Here is a 20,711-nt window from a genome sequence, read left to right as displayed (position 1 = left end):
TATTTGTAATTGTACTGTGTTCCCCCCCACCTACTATTCTACTTTCCAGGCTCTTTCTTTAAGGAAAAAAAAAAAAAAAAAAAGAAGAAAAAGACTAATCAAATAACATACCTCTTATTATACACCCAATGAAATTCATCATGATTTTATCAAAGGGAAAGAGACTGCACTGTAAAAATTAATGGTATTTTCTCAAAGCTGTGTCTGCAGCGTTCACAGTTCAGCAGTTATTCATCCAGCAGCTCAAGTCAGAGCTAAAGACAGATAGATACGAAGAACAGGACATCACCAACCTCACGGGAAAACAGGACTGGAAAACATTTTGGGGAAATGCTGGGAAAAAATAACACTTAGTAACTACAGTGAAAACAGAAAGATCAAATATATGCCACCATCCAGTTCATCCTCTTCTAAGCCCAGTAGGAATTTAAGAGAATTCCTGCATATTGAATTGGACAAAGCTGCGAGCAACTTCGGCCTCATTTGAAGCAGATATAGAATAATTGCTGTCAAAAAATTGATAGCTTGAATGGCTGCAAGCACAAAACCACAATCGTGCTGTAGTCACTGAAATCGGAAAGAGCTAAAAGTCATCATATGACATGTCAGGTAGCTACATAGATCAAGGGGAAAAATAGGTACAAATATTTGTAACTAAAATACATTCACTAAAAAATACCTAGGCCTGGAGTCTTCTAACCATAACAGGATGCATTAATGAGAACATTTATAATATATTAAAACAAGACTTTCTAGTAATGCACTGAAGAACACCAGAGAAAACAATCAAAGAACAATGAAAAAAAGCACACATATACCCAGCATCATCTGAATGATGATGATAAAAAATGAATTAAAACTTTTGGTAGGCAATAATGCAAGATATGCTATGAAACCAATAGTTCTACTATCCATCCTGGAATGCTTTTTAATCACTAGGAGGATAAACCCAGGGCACAACATAGTAAAAGAGAAAGCAGAAGATTCAAAATTTGAAATGAAAAAATTTTGATCCTCAGTCTATTTTCCTAATTAGTATTGCAGCTATTTAATGCACTTAAATTCAGGCAGGAGACAAGCAATTCTCACTGGCTGCCAACCAAGATCATCAGATCTATAAATCCCTTTTTAGCAGAATTCCCTTTTAAATATAAATTCCTTGTGATATATTTCCCCTAGTATGTAGTTATATAGCAATGTGCTTCTATATAGTCTGTCTTTGATCTACAAGTTCAACATAAATTCTTTAAATTAGAGTAGTATTTTAGAAAAAACAGCTTTGAAAGATGCACTGTTCTTCCAGAGAATTCCAATAGATACAAACTTTGGATCTTCAGATTGACAAGACCAAATTTCAGCTGTATTAAAATGAAATCAAACCTAGCATTTCATGTTCTATTGAGAGGGTGGAAGTGAAGAAGGGACGACTAGAAACAAGCTTCTCCACATACAAAAGCCACCCCACCACCACCACCAATCTCCTTTGGTCACATTACTGCCAAACAGCCACACCCCTCTACAAAATCCCAGCCAGACTGATCTCATTTTACTAGAGTTTTTCAGAGGATGAGATCTTTGGCAGCAGTCTATCATAGTTCATACAAATATTTCAAGTTTTCAAAAGAAAGGGAAAAAGAAAAATCTCTTTTGCAATTAGTAAATAGTTCAATATAAAATATTAATGTACTATCAAAGGCCTGATTATTCAGAATTCTTGTTAGTGCTTTGAAATTTGAAGTTCATTTTGCACTACATGTGCTTATTTTAGTTTAAGGAAGAAGACTGTTTAAAAGTCAGCAACTGAAAACTTAAATTAAACTAAACTAAAAAATATATAAAAATGCCCTTTTTTAAAGTCCTGTATTTTCACTGTATCTCTAATTTAATTCCATCCTCAACATAATTAGCAATTTTAGAACAAATACCTCATGCTAAAACACAAACTCTTCATCTTCCAAGGTTATTCCTCAGTGTCCCTTTTTTATTTTTTATAAATACTGTTCCTGTAAAGCACTGTCAGTGCGTGGCACAGGCTGCTATTATAACCTGGAACACTCTACTAGCGAATGCGAGCTCTGTGAGCCCCTAAGAACTTCCCAGCGGTTACAGTTTAATAAAACAAGAGTCATGCCCTGATGACCAAGGCTTGAGTTAAGAAAACAGTAAAACACAGGCGCAAGTGCCTCTCTGAGTTTTGGGTTACAAAAAAAAAAAAAAAAAAAAAAAAAAAAAAGAGAGAGAGAGAGAGAGAAATTGTACGGAAAAGCAAACAAGTCAAAAGCACAGACAAGAACTAGAAAGCTGGCAACAGAACAAGTTTTTACAACAGAAGTGTAGACTTAAAGCAAGAGCCTTCAAATTTACCTACCTACATCTAAAAGAGCCTCCTCAGAACCATGAAACCTCTATCAAGTGGTAATTTGTTGAGTGTGCTCTAGCACTGCAGTTTGTATTTAATTACAGTTTCACAGTTATTCCTTATTTAAGCTATAATGGTCTCCAGGCAGAATGCATCTCAGAAGGTTTATTGCATACCAAGGGATGAAAACTATGCTTCTTCAACCACCAGAAGTGCAGCAAAATAGCCTGTGAAGTCACTGCTACATTACTGAAATGGCATTTTTAAATATTACTTTCATATAAGTTGACTGAAATTCATACGTCACATGAAATCAATGAAGAGTTAATCAAAAGTTTAATTTGCATCTAGAGTCTAAGCTTGCGATAATAATTTAATATCATTGATAACATAATCAATTTCATAGGTGATAAACAAGGGGGCAAAGGGTAATATTATCATAAAAACACAGCAACTGCCATAATCAATCCTTTGGGATTACTTAGATCCTGCTATACTAGACACTTACCATGTACCTAATCAAATAACTTTAGACAACAGCCATAACTGGATGCTCCAGGAACAAATTAGACCCATCACTGTGCACATGTATAAAAACATTCCCCACTTCACTGATCTGTGTCTTAGGCATTTGTTAAGCCTTGAAGCACAAAGTTTTGTGGCCCTTCCGATGAAAACTCTTGGCATTTTTGTGGTAATTGACATTACTATTTCCTACTCCAACAAAGTGTATTGTTTGTTAGAGAGGACAACATGATCCACACATCAGCACATATAAGCTATGGAAGATATACATTGTTTATATAAATGCACTCAACTGATGAATTGCCCAAAATGAAAACAGCTGCTCACAATGATGAAAACTTCCAAGTTCAGAAAAAAAAAAAAAAAAAAAATCAAATGGCATGTTACAATTCTGCAAAACTCCAATTTCTCCCAAATAATGAATAATGCTAATGAATATGCACTGAACTGAATGTAACACAAGAACACCACTCTGAAGCCTGACTTAGGAAGAGAAACCCATCTTCAGTAATAGAGACACAAATAGAAAGCTAAAACCAAGAACAAGTAAGGAAAGTATAAGGTCTCCTAACTAGGCAGGAAAAATATTCCCTGCTCCTTAATCACCTTTCCTCACAAGGCCACATCAATCCTTCCTGCTCTAAACCAAACCTCATTTCAAAGAGAACTGTTCTATCATTAAGCTGTAGTCAGTCAAGCTGTGCTTCACTACAAAGAGCATTGTGTTTAAAAGAAAATTGCAATCAAAACACCAATCAAAATTGTGAATTTTCCTTAGAAAGGAGATCAACCTCATGAGGTCTTGACAAAGCCACATAACCAAATGAGATAAAACCTAAAACAGGAAAAATAAATAACTAGTTCATGAGACAATAATAAATTACTAATAGCACAATAAGAGCAGATCTACATCTAGAAATAGCTGATGCCTACAGGATTTCTATTTTGTACTGAAGTGCAAAACAGGAGTTCCCTGATCTGTATGCCAAGTTGTATGGGAAAACCAGAAAGTTTTGGTTGTCTCTAATATACATCTGCCATAGTTAAAAATTAAAAATGTATGCTGTCAAAATACCACAAATGCCACAGCAAAGCTGTTGTTCATGTGTAGGTAGTGAAAATCTAGTCGTGTTGATATGTGGACCCACCTGCATCTGGGAGACCTCTTAGCATCCCTAGAGAAGATGCCATCATCCCTAATATTCAGGCTACAGGGCTAGCCCTGGACAGGTCTAGTCCCTGCATCAACTGTGTGGTCGAGGAACTGTGGGAGGAGATCTAAATGAAAGGAAAACAGGAAAGATTTCCTCTTCTTTCACATTTAATTAGTTTGTGTTTTTTTTTTAATTGAAGTCTTTGTAATATTTGCCTTCTAAACCTCAAAAATCTCACTGCTTTACAAAACTGCTGACCCACTGTGGAACAGGTTTAAAGATGTCCAACCACTTACATAAAGACATCCTTTTTGCTGTCACATTTTGGATGTTGGGTTTCCTCACATGTGTACAAGCACGTGTTCTTCTGAATTAGCTTAGACAAAAAGGTAGACCAGCTTGCTAGAGTGAAGGAGCCTAAGTGGTGCTGACTTTTTTTACATTTCAAATGCAAATTATTTATTCAACTACACAATGCCAAGTCATAAACCACCCCCCTACAAAACACATTCTCACAGCTAACCCTTTTGTAAGTACAGAATGGTGCAACTAAATTAAAATGCAACCTAAAAATGCTATTTTCTTAATACTGCAGGAAAGTAAAGTATATACAAGGTTATTTGCATAATAAATACAGAAACAGTATTAAAAAGCAATAGTTTCTTCTAAAACGGCCTACAAGTCCTTTTCTTCTGATTCCACGAACATCATACAAATACATGCACATAATTCCAAATCAGTTATAAAATCCTGAAAACTTTTTCCCTCAGGATAGTCTCTGTAATTTTGATAAACTATTAAGACAACATTTAAGAAGCAATGATAATGTACATAGAAATTGTGCTTATCTATTTTTTTTTAAGCTTTTATATTAAGGTTTGACTTCAAAATTATGTCAATTGATATAGTAACAGTAAGTTTATATATATTTAAATGCTTATTTAAAAAAAAAAAGAAAAAAAAAGACAGCATCATGTCCAGAATTTTGGAAAGAAAACAGAAACTTTCATTATGTAGGAGAGAAAATTTGGCTGCAGTACTCTAACACAGGCCTGCAATAAAGAATAGAGAGGAGGGGACAGGAACACCCCAAGCTCTCACAGCCTGTCTGCAGTTATTATACAGCCATTGCTTTATAAGCAAGTAAACTGCATTTCCAAAGACAGAACGAAAAGGACACAAGCTTTATCAGAAGTTATTAAATGAACACACAGTAAGGAAGTTAAGCTTCACGGCACCATGAACCTTCAGTATTTTGCCCCTGCTGCTTTTCCTCCCCCCCAAAACCAGAGAAATGCGTGGATATGAATCAGTAATTCAGTTTTCACATGTATTTCTGAGGACCAAATATTCAAGAGGGCCTGAAATGTGCTGGGCCAACTGCAGGAAATGATTTTTCAGCCATGCATATTCAAATTGCTGCTTTCTTTATAAACGTTAATGGAACTGTTGATGCTTCTAAGACTTTAGAGAAAAAAACACAAGCTGACTTAGTAGCAGCAGAAATACCAGAGGTATGGCTGGCATTAGAAACTTTGATGTGAATTTGATTTTTCAAGATGATCCTTCATTGAAAGCAAATTTCAGATTTGCAATCCAGCAGTGAACACCAGACCTCATACCAAATTTAGGAGACAAGCTCTGTAATACAGCTGAAGAGCATTTGTCTTCTGTAACCATGATACCCTGTGCCTTTAAGATTTACACTAATTAAACTAGAAAAGGTCACACAATTGAAAACGTTCACAATTTGGGCAAGACTCAATGACAAAATCCTTCCCCTTTACCACTCATCTTTTCTACACAATAACTGTCACTTTGACAGAGTGTCTCTGTCAGCTCACTCATGTTTATACACAAGAAGCTTCAGCCTTTATCCTCCGGAAGAGTTCACAAGCTTTAGCTTGCAAAACTCAGCAAGAGCGAGCCACAAAAAAGAGGAAGGGGAAGCAAAACCCAGCACTCTTCAGGACTTCTCTGTCATCTGTTCAGGAAACAACTTCTCTGCAGTTTAAGAACTCCTTCAGATTTAGCTTAAGGATTTCAGTATTGAAATTTTGGAAGAAAAAGCATGTCTATTTTTACAGCCAGGAAGAAGAGGAGACAGAAAAAACCACCTTGGTTCTAATCCCAACCTTTGAAAATGAGCTGCAGTGTGACCTGGGGCAAGACAGCTTTTATGTCTCTCTTTCCTCAGGGGTTATCCAGTAACATTGTTATTCCTCCAATTTTTGAAGCCTTAAGACCCTCTATAGAAGTCGACTCCTTCCTTATCCCATAACATGCCTTGAACAAAATGGGACCAGAAAGCATTTCCTATGTCTTCAGACTCTGACGCCAGCCCTTAAAATACCTCTCTGCATTTACAGATAATTGATGAGAGTTTGATCTGTATTGAGTTTAGTTAGGAATTTGAAAAGATGTTGAGGCTTAGCCCCATGTTCTGAAGTCGTTCCTGAATCTGAAGAATCCTCCAGGCATAACCTAGAAAACCATTCCCTCTCTCAATCTCCTCTTCTCCAACTTTTCTTATGATGTGGAAAACTTTTTTTCCCCAGAAGTCTGCTCCCTCTCAGGTATTTAACAGGTGATTTAAAAGAAATGAAAGGATGAGGAGAAAAAGGCTCCTACCCTTCACATCACAGTGGACTGCACAGGATCAGGACGAAAGCCTGCATTGCAGCACAATGCTCTCAAACCTTTGGGCCCTTCAAAGGCTGCAGTATTGCCTTCCTATCGCTGGTGGAGGTGAGAGCTTGGGAAAAAAATAAAAATCACACAGCCTAACCAGTCTGAGAACAGTGGGCTTAAGAGTAAGCGTTCAATCAGCAAAGACGCTGACAGAGCAGATGAAAATAAAATACTTTCAGAACCTTTCACAATCTATTTCTGGATCAAGTTTTCAGCTTCATGTGGGTTTCTGCCACTTTGAACTACACCTTAATGTAGCCACCTCTTCAAATGGTATTCAATATATCAGACAGAAAGAAAAACTACAGAAGATATCAGAAAAAAACCCCACAACTACACATGAACCAAAGCACATGTCTTGTTGCCATTCAGCCCAGACCCAGGACATTTCCTATGGAAACAAACTTATTTAAAGGACTCGTCTCCACTCCACAACATAAAGGAGAACACCACAATCCAGCATCCTGCATAAGGAAATCACACCCACAAGTGGAGAAACTAACAGACATACATCAGTCTGTACCAGCACTCTCCAATAAACTCACTTCCAAGACAGTCATGCAATAGTTCTCTCTCAACAAAACCCTACAATCAGACTAGAACTACATTCATTCCCCTTATGATAGGCAGGCTTTCAGGATATATTCGCCTCTCATTCTGATCTTCATCTTTTCCTGTTTCCATGATGACACTACAGATCGCAAAGGCTAAAAGGAAGCATGTATGAGCCAAAGGGATTTTCAGTTTAAAGACAACTGGTACGAAATGAACTTCAGAACTGCAAGTTAAGGGGAAGTTAGGCAAATACAGTGTTTGACCATCTTCAGAAAACAGAGCATAAGCCTTCCTGCAGGAAATCTTCTCCATAGTAACTAAAACAGCAATCTGAGCATTGACCCCCCGTCAGAAATACCCTTGACAAAAACGCAAGTACAAAAGCCTCTCAAAAGCAGAGATTGCAATGACCCAAAAGGAGGACAAGAGGAGGCTCCACTATGCACACACAACTTCACTGCCACTCACCTATCTCAGTAGTAAGGGAATGACAGACAGAAATATTTAAAAAGATTAAACAGCTATTTAACATGTATCAAATAACTTTATTATGGCAACTAGTAAATTGGGGATAGTGCTTCTCCAGCAAGAGGGAGGATCAATACAGCTGGCCCTCAGCATTACAATTAGGGATCAGAGCTCTGTCCATCCCTTAATACTCTGCTAAGCTTTAAAAATTGATCTGAAATCTTTCATCCTGAGTCTCTGCCTTAAGTCTTCATTTTTGAAGTATTTTAATTTCAGTCAGAACAACTCAGCTGTTTCATGAAAGAGGACAAAGAAAAATATCTTGTTTGGCCCTTGTTAAAAAGACAGACTTTTAAGAGAAAAGTTTCAAAGACTGATGCTTCCAAGAAAGGGTCTGGGGTAGTTTTGGATAAGGAAAATACCTTCTGTGACCCTCAGGATAATTTCTGCATACAAATAACATCTTTGAAAAGATACAGATTGCTCATATTCTTTAAAATGTAGCTAGAGTTTTGCAGCTGTGGTCTCAAAAGGGTCAGGTCTGCCAGAGCATCCCCTCCTTCCCGCCCTGCGAGGAAGTTCCACTGAAGAAACAGACACCACCACAGAGAGCAAAGTGGTCAAGGGAAGAAAGGAGAAATCCCAACTATGGCTTCCTCTTGTAATCATCAGGACAAGATATCATTAGCACATGTAATTTTGCAAGTATAGATAGTAAGGAATCTGTCTCTGAAAGAAGAGGGTAAAACAGGAGTAGTGGAGTGTGTCTAACACCGGAGTCCAAAATTCTAGTTAAACAATAATTCAAAGATTTTACATGTGAGAAGAGTGCCATACACTTTATCAGGGTGCAACACTTTAGTGCATCTCTCTCAAGAGCAAAGCACTTTGTGCTCTGCAGTTTTTTCTTAGGATTCCCAGCATATGAAAAACACTATCTACGTGCCAGTCACCAAACCACCATGGGAATAAGAGACAGTCACTACCATTAACGCCGGCGCATCATACGGAAGACTAGACAGTAACAAGGACAGTAGGGAGAGAGTAAGCTTACTGTATCTCCAACTTTCCTTTGCCGCCCTTGTACGGGGAGTCCATGAGTATGGAAAAACACTTACTGTCATTTTCCCTATCATAAAAACCACAAAGTACTATCACAGTAAGTGATAGGGACAAATGGACTATGGACAAGGACACTGCCATAAAACTGGCACTGTGAAAGCTGCAGGGTTTCTTTTTGTTTAGTATTTTGTATATCACAGCAACTTTCCCTAGTAACATACAGCTGAGATTCCTACACTTCCATTATGACGGCTTACTAAATCAGCACAGGTAAATATTAAGATTTTCCTATGGCATTAAAGAAAAATATTCAGAATTGTAAGTGAAAAAAAATGAACATTTGACAGTGAAAAAGTATCAGTTTAAGCCAATGTTGCATCACAATGTAAACCATACTTGAAGTACAAGGAATAATAATTAATCTTTATTCATGAAACCCACTGAAAGATAAATTAGATGCTCATAAATTAGATATCGCCTGAACAATCAGCCATTTTCATCTGAAAGGTTGGGGGATAATGTGAAAATAAATTATTTCCATTTATTATAAAATTTAAAACAAACAAAAAAAACCAAACCCACACCACAAACCACTTTTTCCCAAGCTCATTAAATGCAACCTTGAAACAACTGTCCAACCTTCAAAGAATATTACTACATAAAACTTTCCTACAATTTTTTTTCTTACTTTCAAGTAATTTTTCAAATCATTTCATTTTAAAACTTACTAACTGAAAACATCAGAGGAGCCAAGAAGGCAATGTGATGCAGCGTAAAATCATGCAAAAACAATTAAACTGCATACAATTGTCAACACATCCATTTTTTTGAAAAAGTCTTCCCCATAATAAGTATCTACAGAATAAAATCTTGATGAATTTTCCTTAAAAATCCCTGATCTTTTCCTGCTCCATAGAATTTGAAATAATTATCCTTAACTTGAAAATAGTTCCATTTTTGCGAGACTGGTTTCTGTTTCAGGATGGCAACTCTGTGGTAACCGCTTCTCTTTTTGTTGTTTTCCATTTCTAAACATATGCTTTGATCCCCTTGGTCTTGCTGGTAGAGCAGTCGCCTCACACACACAGTCTCTCTTTGAAGCCTTCCCACAGTGCCAAGAAAGAAGCAGGCTGTGGCAGCAGGCTCAGCGTTCTCCGGTTATGCAACAGATTAGATCATTATCAACAAAACTGGATGCCTCCAGCAGAGAACAGAAACAGGGAATTTGAGAGCAAGTTTTTATTTACTTTTTGAATTAAGGATGGCTGCTTGGTCGATTTGAAAGGAGAAAAAAGTTACCGGGAATTAAGAGCTGGTCATATCAGAGAAGACTGCTCTTCAGTGAAAAGCTCTGTAATAAATATTACCCTCACATTTATCATTCATAGAATCATAGAATCATTTAGGTTGGAAAAGACCTTCAAGATCATCGAGTCCAACCATTAACCAAGCCCACTAAACCATGTCCTGAAAGTACCCTGTCCACTCGCTTTTTTAATATCTCCAGGGATGGTGACTCAACCACTTCCCTGGGCAGCCCATTCCAATGTTTGACAACCCTCTCAGTAAAAAAATTTTTCCTAATACCTAACCTAAATCTCCCTTGCCTCAACTTGAGGCCATTTCCTCTTGTCCTAAATTCAGTTCTCTTCCCTCCTTCGAAGGAAAGTTTTCCCATTCATTGTATAACGCAAAAGAAATATTTGGCTCAAACTGATGCAAATAATATAAGAAGCCTGGTTTAGCCACATAAGAATCAAGTGGATTTCATTCCTCATAGATGAATGGCCTCGTGCCAACAGGATGCAAGAGAAGAGTCCGGGTCCTCACATACCTGCAGAGAGAATCTGTGCATCCTACCTACAATACATCATTTGCCCATAGTCTGTGCATGTGGATATCCTACACGTCTGTCACATTTCTCTCTCCTCCAGTTGCTCCAACAACTTTTACATCATCAGTTATGTAAACTGGCTTTTAAAGATGCTTCAGTTCAGGATTTCACTTCTGTTAAAGGATAAAGTATCTACTAATCGGTCATGGAGTGAAGATACAGATTTTGAGTATTCATATACAGCAGAAAAATACATACTTTAATTTTTTAAGGAAATGCCTTGCATAGCTCCATCACTGTGCAACTGCGACATCCAGTTGTTTTCCTTACAGATAACTGCAAAGAAGTGTTACACTGCATGAAACAAATCCCTTGAGTCAAGTTCTGACAATGAACATCTAGTAAGAAGAGATTATATAATATCAAACAGATTAAAGTATTTATTATTTGTATGTAAGACTTCAGTTACTGAGGCTAACAAATGGATGCAAATCTAAACAAACGGAGGTTTTGAGAAGCCTAACTAAAAGCTTTTATAGTTTCTACAAAAGACATTAAGAGTATTTAGATCTTGGACATAGGAATAAAGTAAGTACAAAACAGGTTAATATAGAAAAAGCTGTATGGTTGCTCTTAATAAGAGAAACTATTCTTACAGTGCTTTAATGTGTTAATTCTAGATGATTATAAGTTTGTAAATTTAGAAAGCACAACTGAAGTTGGGCTTTGCTTTTCAAGTTTCCACAAAATTACCACTGAAAAATGTTGTGCATCTGGTTATATTACAAGATAAATGTAACATTAAAAATAATGTTACCCAATAAAATAAGGATTATTAAGTATGGCAGAAGTTACATGGCCAGTGTAATTTGTTTACAAATGCAAATCATCATTAGATAGTGAGGGGCTTAAAGAAAATCTAGAAATCAAAAGCTCTGTGTTTTGGGCTTTATTTGCAGGAGGTATTTTCCAGATACTACTTTTTTATATCATATACATCTGGAAACTATTAAGGCAAAGGAATTATGAGCATAACAACGAGCTCTTAGGACTCACTTGTTACCATCCTTGTTTGACACGAACACTGAAGAATCAGAAATCTGTGTTCTACTGTCTCTTATGCAATCATACAATACTTTATTGTATAATGTGACTCTTTAGAAGCACAGACCTAAGTAAAACCAGGTGTTTAGCTGGACTGCCTTCATCTCTATCTTTATGCAACAGTCAATAATAATTAAAAACTACACATGAAAAAAATAACTGGCATTTCTCCCAAATCATGCCAGAAGAAAAATCACTGATGAGTCAAGTGAGTCTGTAAGTGGGACACAAAGTATGATTCATAAGTCATTGCTTCAGGTTTAATTCTTGTGAGAAAAAAAGCTCCATCAATAATGTTAGATAGAAACTCAAACTCACTTTCATTACAAAAACATAACATTAAATTAACTACGTCTTTTCAGTTCTGAGCATTTCTGTTACATATGTTCATAACAAGGGTTTAAAGCCATGGCCAGTAACCTTCAGCAGCTCCTGCCGGCCGTGAAGTCTTTTGCAGAGGACGGCGAGTTTGTCGGACCGCATCCCTGCGCCGTCCCCTACAGAGGTCTGGGGCGCAAGCTCTGGTGTCCACCATGGGGCGAAGGGAATGGGACCTTTCCAACTGAGACCGCAGGGAAAGACTCAGTAAGATGCAACCCAGTCACTGCCAGCATCTTCGGTAACACGGATTTATAAAAGCAGCTGAGATTCAGTGAAGCTGCTGAGTTTGCTTCTTTTTTCACATGTAAGGTTTAGGTAAATTAGACTACAACACTAAAAAAAGGGAATCTCAGTCCGATGAGATGATGGCAGAGGAACCAATGGATGCGATTACCACTGCTCCCCTTTCAGACAACAGCTCAGATACTCAGCACCATGTCAAAAATGACCTCTGTGCCTCAGCTTTTATAGCAAATTGGGTTTTCAAGTGCATGCCCCCTCCTCTGCCCTTCATATTTATCTCATTTCTTTCTTTCTAACCCACACCCAAAAAAAAGAGGCTCTGTGAAGCAATTCCAGTTTAAACCCGAAGGACATTTATGACAAGATGATTTTTAATATTTAAAGGATAGTAGAAAAAAATACATAAGTCTATACCTATAAAGAAACAAAAAATAATGATCCAGGGGCCTTTTTCATTTAGGAAGTAATAAAATAGTAAAAGCATCTAAAAAAACCCCTCCTTCAAAACCCAGTATGACCTTGCTGTTCAGTCACATCCCTCAAGCTGACCACTGAAAGAAATGTAAAGTAATGCTCATTTCCCCACATCTCCTGTCACAGGCCAAATGACAGCTCTGACACTGGAAATGGACTGGCAAAATATTTTATTCCTCTTTAGCCTCGGTCAAGAAAAATGTGAGAAATTTTAAAAAATTAAATCACCATGCTGCTGTTGGACACTTCGCAATATAATCATACATGATACTTGTGCTGCAGAAAACGGGTGACAAGATTAAACTTCTAAAATGTAGCTGGATTTAAAATGTATGCTGCTTCACTTACATTCTCAGTTAACAGGCCTTTAAAGAAAGCTTACTGAAGACACTCCAGTAGGTGCGATCTTAAGACAGAAAAAGTGAGCATGACCTTGGGTTCTCCCTTTGTATTCGGTGGCATTTCTTCTTTAATGTTTTAAAATCATCAAAACAGTAAGCACTAACGTGGACACTACTGAATACACATGCTTTGGCAAAGGGTGATGAAAATTACTTGAATGAGTGTCTTTTGTTTTATGTGCTCATTTACATTCCCCTCAGGAGTAATGTATTACCAATGTCACTGCTATGAACAAGTAAGTGACATATCAATAACGATCATTTATTAATAAATACTTCACTCGTTCCATGAAGTTAATCTTCATATACACCCATGAGGCAGGAAATTATTAGCCAGCATCTCCCATGGGGAAGCTGAAGTCATGTTATAGACTTGTCCTAGTCCATGCAGTGATTCAGGTGTCAAAGCTGTAAGTAACAAACTGTAAGAAACCCTGCCTCCTAATCCTACTTTCAGATCACTGAATTTTGCCCATGTGCTAAAAAGGAAACTATCAGGATGATGCTGTCTTATCATAACTGAAATGTAAAATTAGCCTTTATTAAAAGCTGTTAGAAGCTTAAAGATAAATTTGCCATTAAAAGGGGAAACACAAAACCCCATAATTTATCAGCTGGTCTCCCCTTCATCTTCCAAGGATGTAGGGGTGCTAACTGTTACAGAGTTACTGTTCCCTCAGATTAACACACGCCTTTATTTGGAATGACCATTTTTTTATACAGAACTTGAGAATGTTTACTCTGTCTAAATTTATTGACTTCTCTTTACCTGGCTCCTAATCCTCAGATACTCCCCTATGTATGAATAAGAACTGAATGCTTATGAGGAAAAGCGGGATAAATATTAAGAGTTTAAGAAGAAAAAAAAAAAAAAGAAAAAAAAAGAAAGATGAGAGATGTTTTGCTGCACAACACGAATTTACTGCTCATTTCCCCAGTCTGTTTCTAATAAAATTAATACAGCAATGAGAACATTAAATGCTAGGTACTCCTCTACTTCTACAATGAGAGTGCAGTGGTTGTCTTCAAAAAGGGAAACCTCCTGTGGTACTCACAAACTGCAGGTGCATTACAAAAGTAGGATTCTATCCATATGTTAAAATGCTTATTTCCAGCACATCTGAATTAGCACAGTAAATGTTTCAAAGCTGAGTAGTACACTGACTTGGAGAGCTCCCTTTAAAACTACTAGGAAGTGCACAGATAAATCCCTTAACAAGCTTTCATATCTCCACCCCTGAGTTAAAAAATTAGGCTGCAAATCTTGCAAGACTTCCAAGGGCTCTAGATTCTCACTTGTCGAAGAAAAAAACCCACAACATCTACCTTTATTGTGTGCAGCAAAGGATTTCTGCTATCACCCAAAATCCAGGAGGTGAGAACTTGAGAAAGAGTGAAGTTCTACTGAAATTTAAAAAATTGGTTAGGAGCTCTGCACAGAGATTTGAATGAGTTCAGGGTTTTGTGCAGACTTCTTCAGTCTCAACTGTCAACTGCTGCTTGTGCTGATGAGGAAATCCTCAGACCATGCAGCAGCAGCCCACTGCAGGAATGTCATTAAGAACGTTCCAAAACCAAGTTTGGTGCCTGAATAGTTCTTTCCTTTCCTCAAGTTCTTAAGATTAAAGGAAATTAATGGGACAAATTCTGGTGAGCATGGACAACGCAACTCTTCTATATTACTGCACTGAAGAAGACCCAGTTGTTCATTTCTCAGCTGACTGAAGACCAGCTTCCACTAGTGCAGTTGTTTCTTCCTACAGGTAACGCTCATTGCCACTGTCTCTCTAACAATCAGATGACAACATGCATCACTGCAAGTGCTACAGGCCTATATACCACAGCACAGACACACAAAACACTGCTCATTTCCACCATGAATTTCTAACTTAAAGGTGAGTAGACAGATCAATCTTCACAAAGTCTGAACACAGCTCTCATAGCATATTCTTCCATAAGTGTTGGGCCAATACAAATGCTATTAAAAGCAAAGGAATAGGGGCTGGAATAGCAATAGAATCATATAGGCTATGAAAACCATACAAGCAAATGTCCAAAACATACTTGCAACAAAAGATTAATTTCATTGTCTTCCATATAGGCAAAAAAGCAACAACTAACATATTCCTCAATAAAAATACTTCTTGTAAGCCTGGAAGCAACATTAAACAGAAAAAACAGGATGAACCCTTCATGAAGTGCTTCAAATGACTTGACTTCTGACTCCTCACCTTGTTTTGTGGGGAGTTCCACTGAGCGCAACGGGAATATTCTTGTGCGCTTTGTGCAAGGGTCTTTACAGGATGAAGACTCAATTGCTGACCCATTATTTTACTTGTGCTGAGGAATAATTCCAAACCAAACACGAGAGAGCCCTGCTTAATACAGCAACACAGTTTCAAAATTAATCAAATGCATAATCAATTTTAAGCAATGAACTTTTGCACTTAACTGAATTTCAAAGGTCACCAAAGTTCAGCTCTACCCCTTCAGCCGATCATCCAGATTTCTTACTCCCTCTCTGCTAGTCAGTAGTGACGGACAGGTAACCTCAAAGTCACTGTCACAAAGCTCAAGAGCTAAATGCTTCTTACAAATTTATTTCCAGAATCATGTGTATTGTTGATGAGAGTACAAATAAGCAACGTAACACAGCAAGTCCATGCTTTTCTGTTCTAAATATAACTTTTTTCATAAAGGCGTGTTTGCTTATATGTGAGAAAGGAGAATGGAAGTGGAGGTCCCTCCTGCTTCCACTGGGTACCACATGGTGGTACCCAATCCAGTGTGCACAACAAAATGGAGCCAACAAATCTTATCTCCTCAAACAGATGTTCTTGAATCTCACATTCATTCCCCAGTCACAGCAGTCAAAATCATTATTAGCTTCTAAACAAAAAATTATTTGATGCTTATGAGTGTATACAACATTTTTAAAGGTGGTACAAAGACTGTTGTGTCACTATCTTCTAAGTTCTTGCTTTAAAAAACTACTTCTTAAACTTTTCCATAATACTTCTTACTAGGTTGATAAACAATTTCTTTTCTGTCAATGTCAATACAGCAGTATTTGATACGACTTTCTCCAAAAGCAAGCCAACCACAAAAAATATATATATAATATTTAGAAGATACATGTGTCTGATGCCTTATTTTATCTCCTCTTCATTTACAAGTAACTCCTGAAATTTGAGCAATCCACTATAAGAAAAGAAACAACCTCTAACAACAAGTATTTCATCTATGCAAAATCCTCCTCCAGGGTCTCCAGAGAACAGGACAACCTAGCGCTTCATGGAACAGACTCCAAACCACTGAAGCAAGCGGAAGCTAGGTCGGAAGAGTTAAATAAAGCTGCTAAAATTCAGCAGCCTTGCAAGCTATTCCAGACTACAGCTACGGTAACCTACACTGGGTGTCCTCTGCATAAGCACCAGTGTGACTTTGTGGACTGCTGAGACTCAGTCTGTTGCAACTGGCATAAGTTGCCACAGGCGAGTAATCACAAGAAACTGACCTTGGCAAAAGCACATTTTACACTTCACTGCTGTTCAACTGTGTTATACTAAAGAGAGAGCAAGAGAGCACAAGCAGAAGGGGGAGGGAGAGAGAACAAAGGGGGATAGACAGAAAGCATAAAAGTGATCCGCAGCCATTTTCAGCTTTACCTGCATTTAAGATTTTGAGAGGTACATCACCTCCTGTGCACATCACAACCCACATCTAGTTACATCAACTCTACATGGTATTTTTAAACCAGTGGGGCCTGGGGTTTTCTGGGGGGAGGAAGGGGAAAAAGAAGGGAGATTAAGTACTAAATTAGGAATTAATACCTCAAAAAAAATCTCCCAATGGCGGAGGGGGGGAAGTATGGAAGACAATTACAACTTCACATTTTCCTACCAGTGGATACTGAACAAATGAGCATTTTTAAATCGTTCTTTCCTCCTGTTTGGCTACACCTCTTGAGAGTACATTTTGGAATCAGCTGCAACAAATAAAGATTAAAGGTATTCCATGAGGTGTGCAGCCAGATGGCTTCGTCCTGATTTTTAAAGTTTCAGCTCAACCTTCACTTCAGAGGCTCTCTCAACAGCCTGGCAGCAATTTGCATGAACTTGTATGGTAGAATTCCCACCACAGCACGTAAAGTTGTGTCTGTCCCTTCTTAACCATCTTTGGTCTCCTTTGGTTTAGATCAGTTACATCCTGCCAAATTTTTTCTTAGTTTCTGCATTAGATTTTTTTGGTATTGATTACCATATCTCCAAAGAAACAGGACCTGGCAGAGCAAGATGGCACAGGATCCCATCGTTAATGCTAACCCACATGCTGCCCAGATTTCACAGCAAGTTTAACACAAGGATCTAACCTTGCAGGTATGCTGGGTTTCCAGGACATCCGGTGGTTGAAGCTAAACATGCACAAGCTTTGTACAAGTTCCAAAATACCCAATCATTCTCCACTTGGGAAGTGCACAAGGTATGCAAGTCTAGACAAAATAAAATAAGACTACATGCACTTTATACCTCCATTTCCTTACCACTCTCAGGTCAGTGACCTAGGTATCAGAGCCCTCTCAAAAAATCCCTATTATATGCAGATTCTCTTCCAAATCCTGAAGGCTGCTTCTCTCCTGTGTAGACAGTTTCTCCATGCCTCATTTGGTTCCATAATTAAGTCAAAAACCCTGCTACAAAAAGCCAGCCTTTGTTCCTCTCAAACATCCAAACCTTCCACATCTCTGTCTTCACAGTCTCCATTCCTCTATTACAACTCCTCTTTCTCCATTTCAGTCCTCCAAATGTCATTACTACCAGTAGACTGAAGAAAAGTGGCTTTTTTTGGACACAGCCATGTTATTACTTTGAACCATTCCCATTTGACAGAGCACCATCATCGTTTAATGACCTCTGCTGTCACTGGCCAGGGAGACACAAGACCCAGCCCTGACAGCAGATGGCTGATTCACACACATTCACGTTCAGCGATTCAACAATGATATGATCACGCTCTGCCTATAAATTATAAAAACAGCAATTCTATGAAGCATGACTTAAAATTTCAAGGGACTGAAGTATTTCCGAGTCTGAGCTTCAGATCTGGGTCAAAAAGGTGCCAGCTGTGGATCTGCAGAATTTTAATCATCTCACCAGATTGTAGCTCTCTTTCTCACAAATAAATGATGTTTGGAAGGCCCACAGGCATGCTTCGTGACAGCAAGGCAGGACTCTGTCACAGGGGGCTGGATGGGCCACCAAGACGCTCACTGTGTTTGTAAGAAACTCTTGTAGGGTCCTAGTACCTAGCAGAGAGTACACTTGATGGCTCTCATATTTTGCTGACTGTGCACCTGGGCAGAAAATCTAATTATTAAAATTTTTATTCACCAAGTCCTATAATAATTAGTTGTAGTAGATGAAAAAAATCAGAAAGAGTGCGCTAGTTCTGCAGTAATTACTGTAGGCCTTCAGGTTTGGCTATGATACGGTCACCATTTCTCACAATGGAGCACAGCAAAAGAAAGAAAAGGGTGACAAGAAAAGAAGTACCTGAAAAGTACTCACATTCTCAGAAAGAGTGAATGTTTACTTTTACTAGCCCAAAAGTAAGTATATCTTTATATTACACAAGAGCACCCTCAGCTGAAAGCAAGGATTTGACATCTCTTACTTCTTCAATGCATATCCTCAACAACAGGTTATTGAATTAGTCTCTCTCTTTGCAGCTCGCTCTGTGTGTCTCATACAGCACCGTATTTTAAAAGTATGTGTCAGTCAATGCTGAATGAGCCATTTGACTTTATAGTTCAGTGGCTAGGATCTCATTTTCAAGTAATTTTTCTCATTAGGTAGAACAGAAACATTAACTGGGTCTTCCGCATCCAGGCAAATAATTACTAATATGCTGGCTGCTCTGCGCATCTTACTTCTCTCCCTCTTCCTTCCCCACCTCTTGCACCTATGAGAATTCCTTGAAACTGATACATTTCCACAAAAAATACCAGGGCTAACAAATCAAAACCTTCTGACATCTACAAATTACTAGTAAGGTTTAGCTATAGCTATGTATATGGATATATATGTATACACACATACACCACCACATACTTATATATATTGCTATGAAACATGTATCAAAAATTATGTTGTGGTACAGTATGGCTGAAATGTTACTGGCACAAGATTAATTTGACCAAAGTATTCCTCTAGTGGCAAAAGATTAGTTTGTTTGAATTATATTTACCTTTCTGGAAGTGTTTCAGAAAGAAGTCTTGCCTAGTTTAAACTCATCCAACACAACATAATGATATCCTTGAAGTCCAGAGAGTCATGAGATTCTTCCTTTTCCTTCTGGTTGTGAATATTGAGCGTGATCTACAAGAAAAAGAAAGTGGGGGGGGGGGGAAGAAGTTTGACAGGCAATCCTTTGTGTTCTCAGTGGGCCACTATTTTCAAAACCCTTACAGAACACAGCACTGACTCCAGAAGATCAATCAATCAATCGCTACTGGGTTTCTAGAAAGAATTCAAAGCAGATTTTGTTCTTCTCTAGGTATCTCAACAAGCCACACCAAGGAGGCAGTTTTCCATGTCAGATATTCTGTCTCCCTCTTTACTGTCTTAAACACAAAAATACTAAAGTGAAAGGCCTGATGATGTTCTGCTTCTTTTTAAAAAAAACTGTAACGTACAGTTTGCATCTTCTGCTATAAATTTAAATTTAGCATCAGGGAATTTGTAACTTTTTGTTTCAACTTACCTAAGAGAAAGAAAGGTTACAGTTTCTGTGCTGTGAAGTGCTAAAACCCTTCACAAAACCAATAGCAACCCCTGAAACATAAGTAAAACCATGAAAAACATGAAATACCTTTTCTCCTATTAGACACCTCAATTAATCAACAGCTATTAGTGGGTAAGTTACATAACAGCTTTGTCGAATAAACATGTCTTAGTCTAGAAACAGCTGTGAAAAGTTCAGCAGTGCTCTGCTAACTCTGGGATTTCCAGTTTTCTGGAGAACATCACTTTTTCTGGATAGCATGTTGAACATGTAATTTTGCAGATACTCATGCTGTGTAATATCAGCTCAATCTTTCTAGTTCTTTCAGTAATAGCAAGCAAATTCACAAAAGCTTCGCATCAGATTTCACAGGCATGTGTGTGCCTCTCTCTTAGTACCCAGGCCGCCGTGCCAATATGTAGGATTAAACTTTTTCCAAGGTTGAATAAGCCACCATCTGTCTATCTTGTGTGGTGCTGTGCGCCATCCGGGAGACTTGTCCCTTAGAGCATGTTTCTACCATATGTCACTCCTGAGTGATCAGTTATGCCAAGACATTTGGGAAAAAATGACTAAGTCGAGCTGGAAAACCCTTTCCGAATTCCAGAGGAGGTTTGCCAAGCCTGTATTTGCAAATAACTTCGCATCCACTGATTTTTGCATATATTGTATGTAAA

At 38.0% G+C, this 20,711-nt stretch overlaps 1 protein-coding gene across 1 annotated transcript in view; it reads right to left on the bottom strand.

Moving 5' to 3' along the window:
- Nucleotides 1–19,628, bottom strand: part of LDLRAD4 (low density lipoprotein receptor class A domain containing 4) — a 248,936-nt gene extending 229,308 nt beyond the window's left edge. Inside the window, exon 1 of the mRNA XM_030011407.2 lies at nt 19,498–19,628. The gene's annotated coding sequence lies outside the window, so the exon portion shown is untranslated. The remainder of the gene's footprint in view (nt 1–19,497) is intronic.
- Between the last annotated feature and the right edge of the window lie 1,083 nt (nt 19,629–20,711).

The sequence above is a fragment of the Aquila chrysaetos genome, chromosome 4 (assembly GCF_900496995.4).
Source record: "Aquila chrysaetos chrysaetos chromosome 4, bAquChr1.4, whole genome shotgun sequence".
Lineage (NCBI taxonomy): Eukaryota > Metazoa > Chordata > Aves > Accipitriformes > Accipitridae > Aquila > Aquila chrysaetos.
This window is presented reverse-complemented; position numbering and strand designations above follow the sequence as displayed.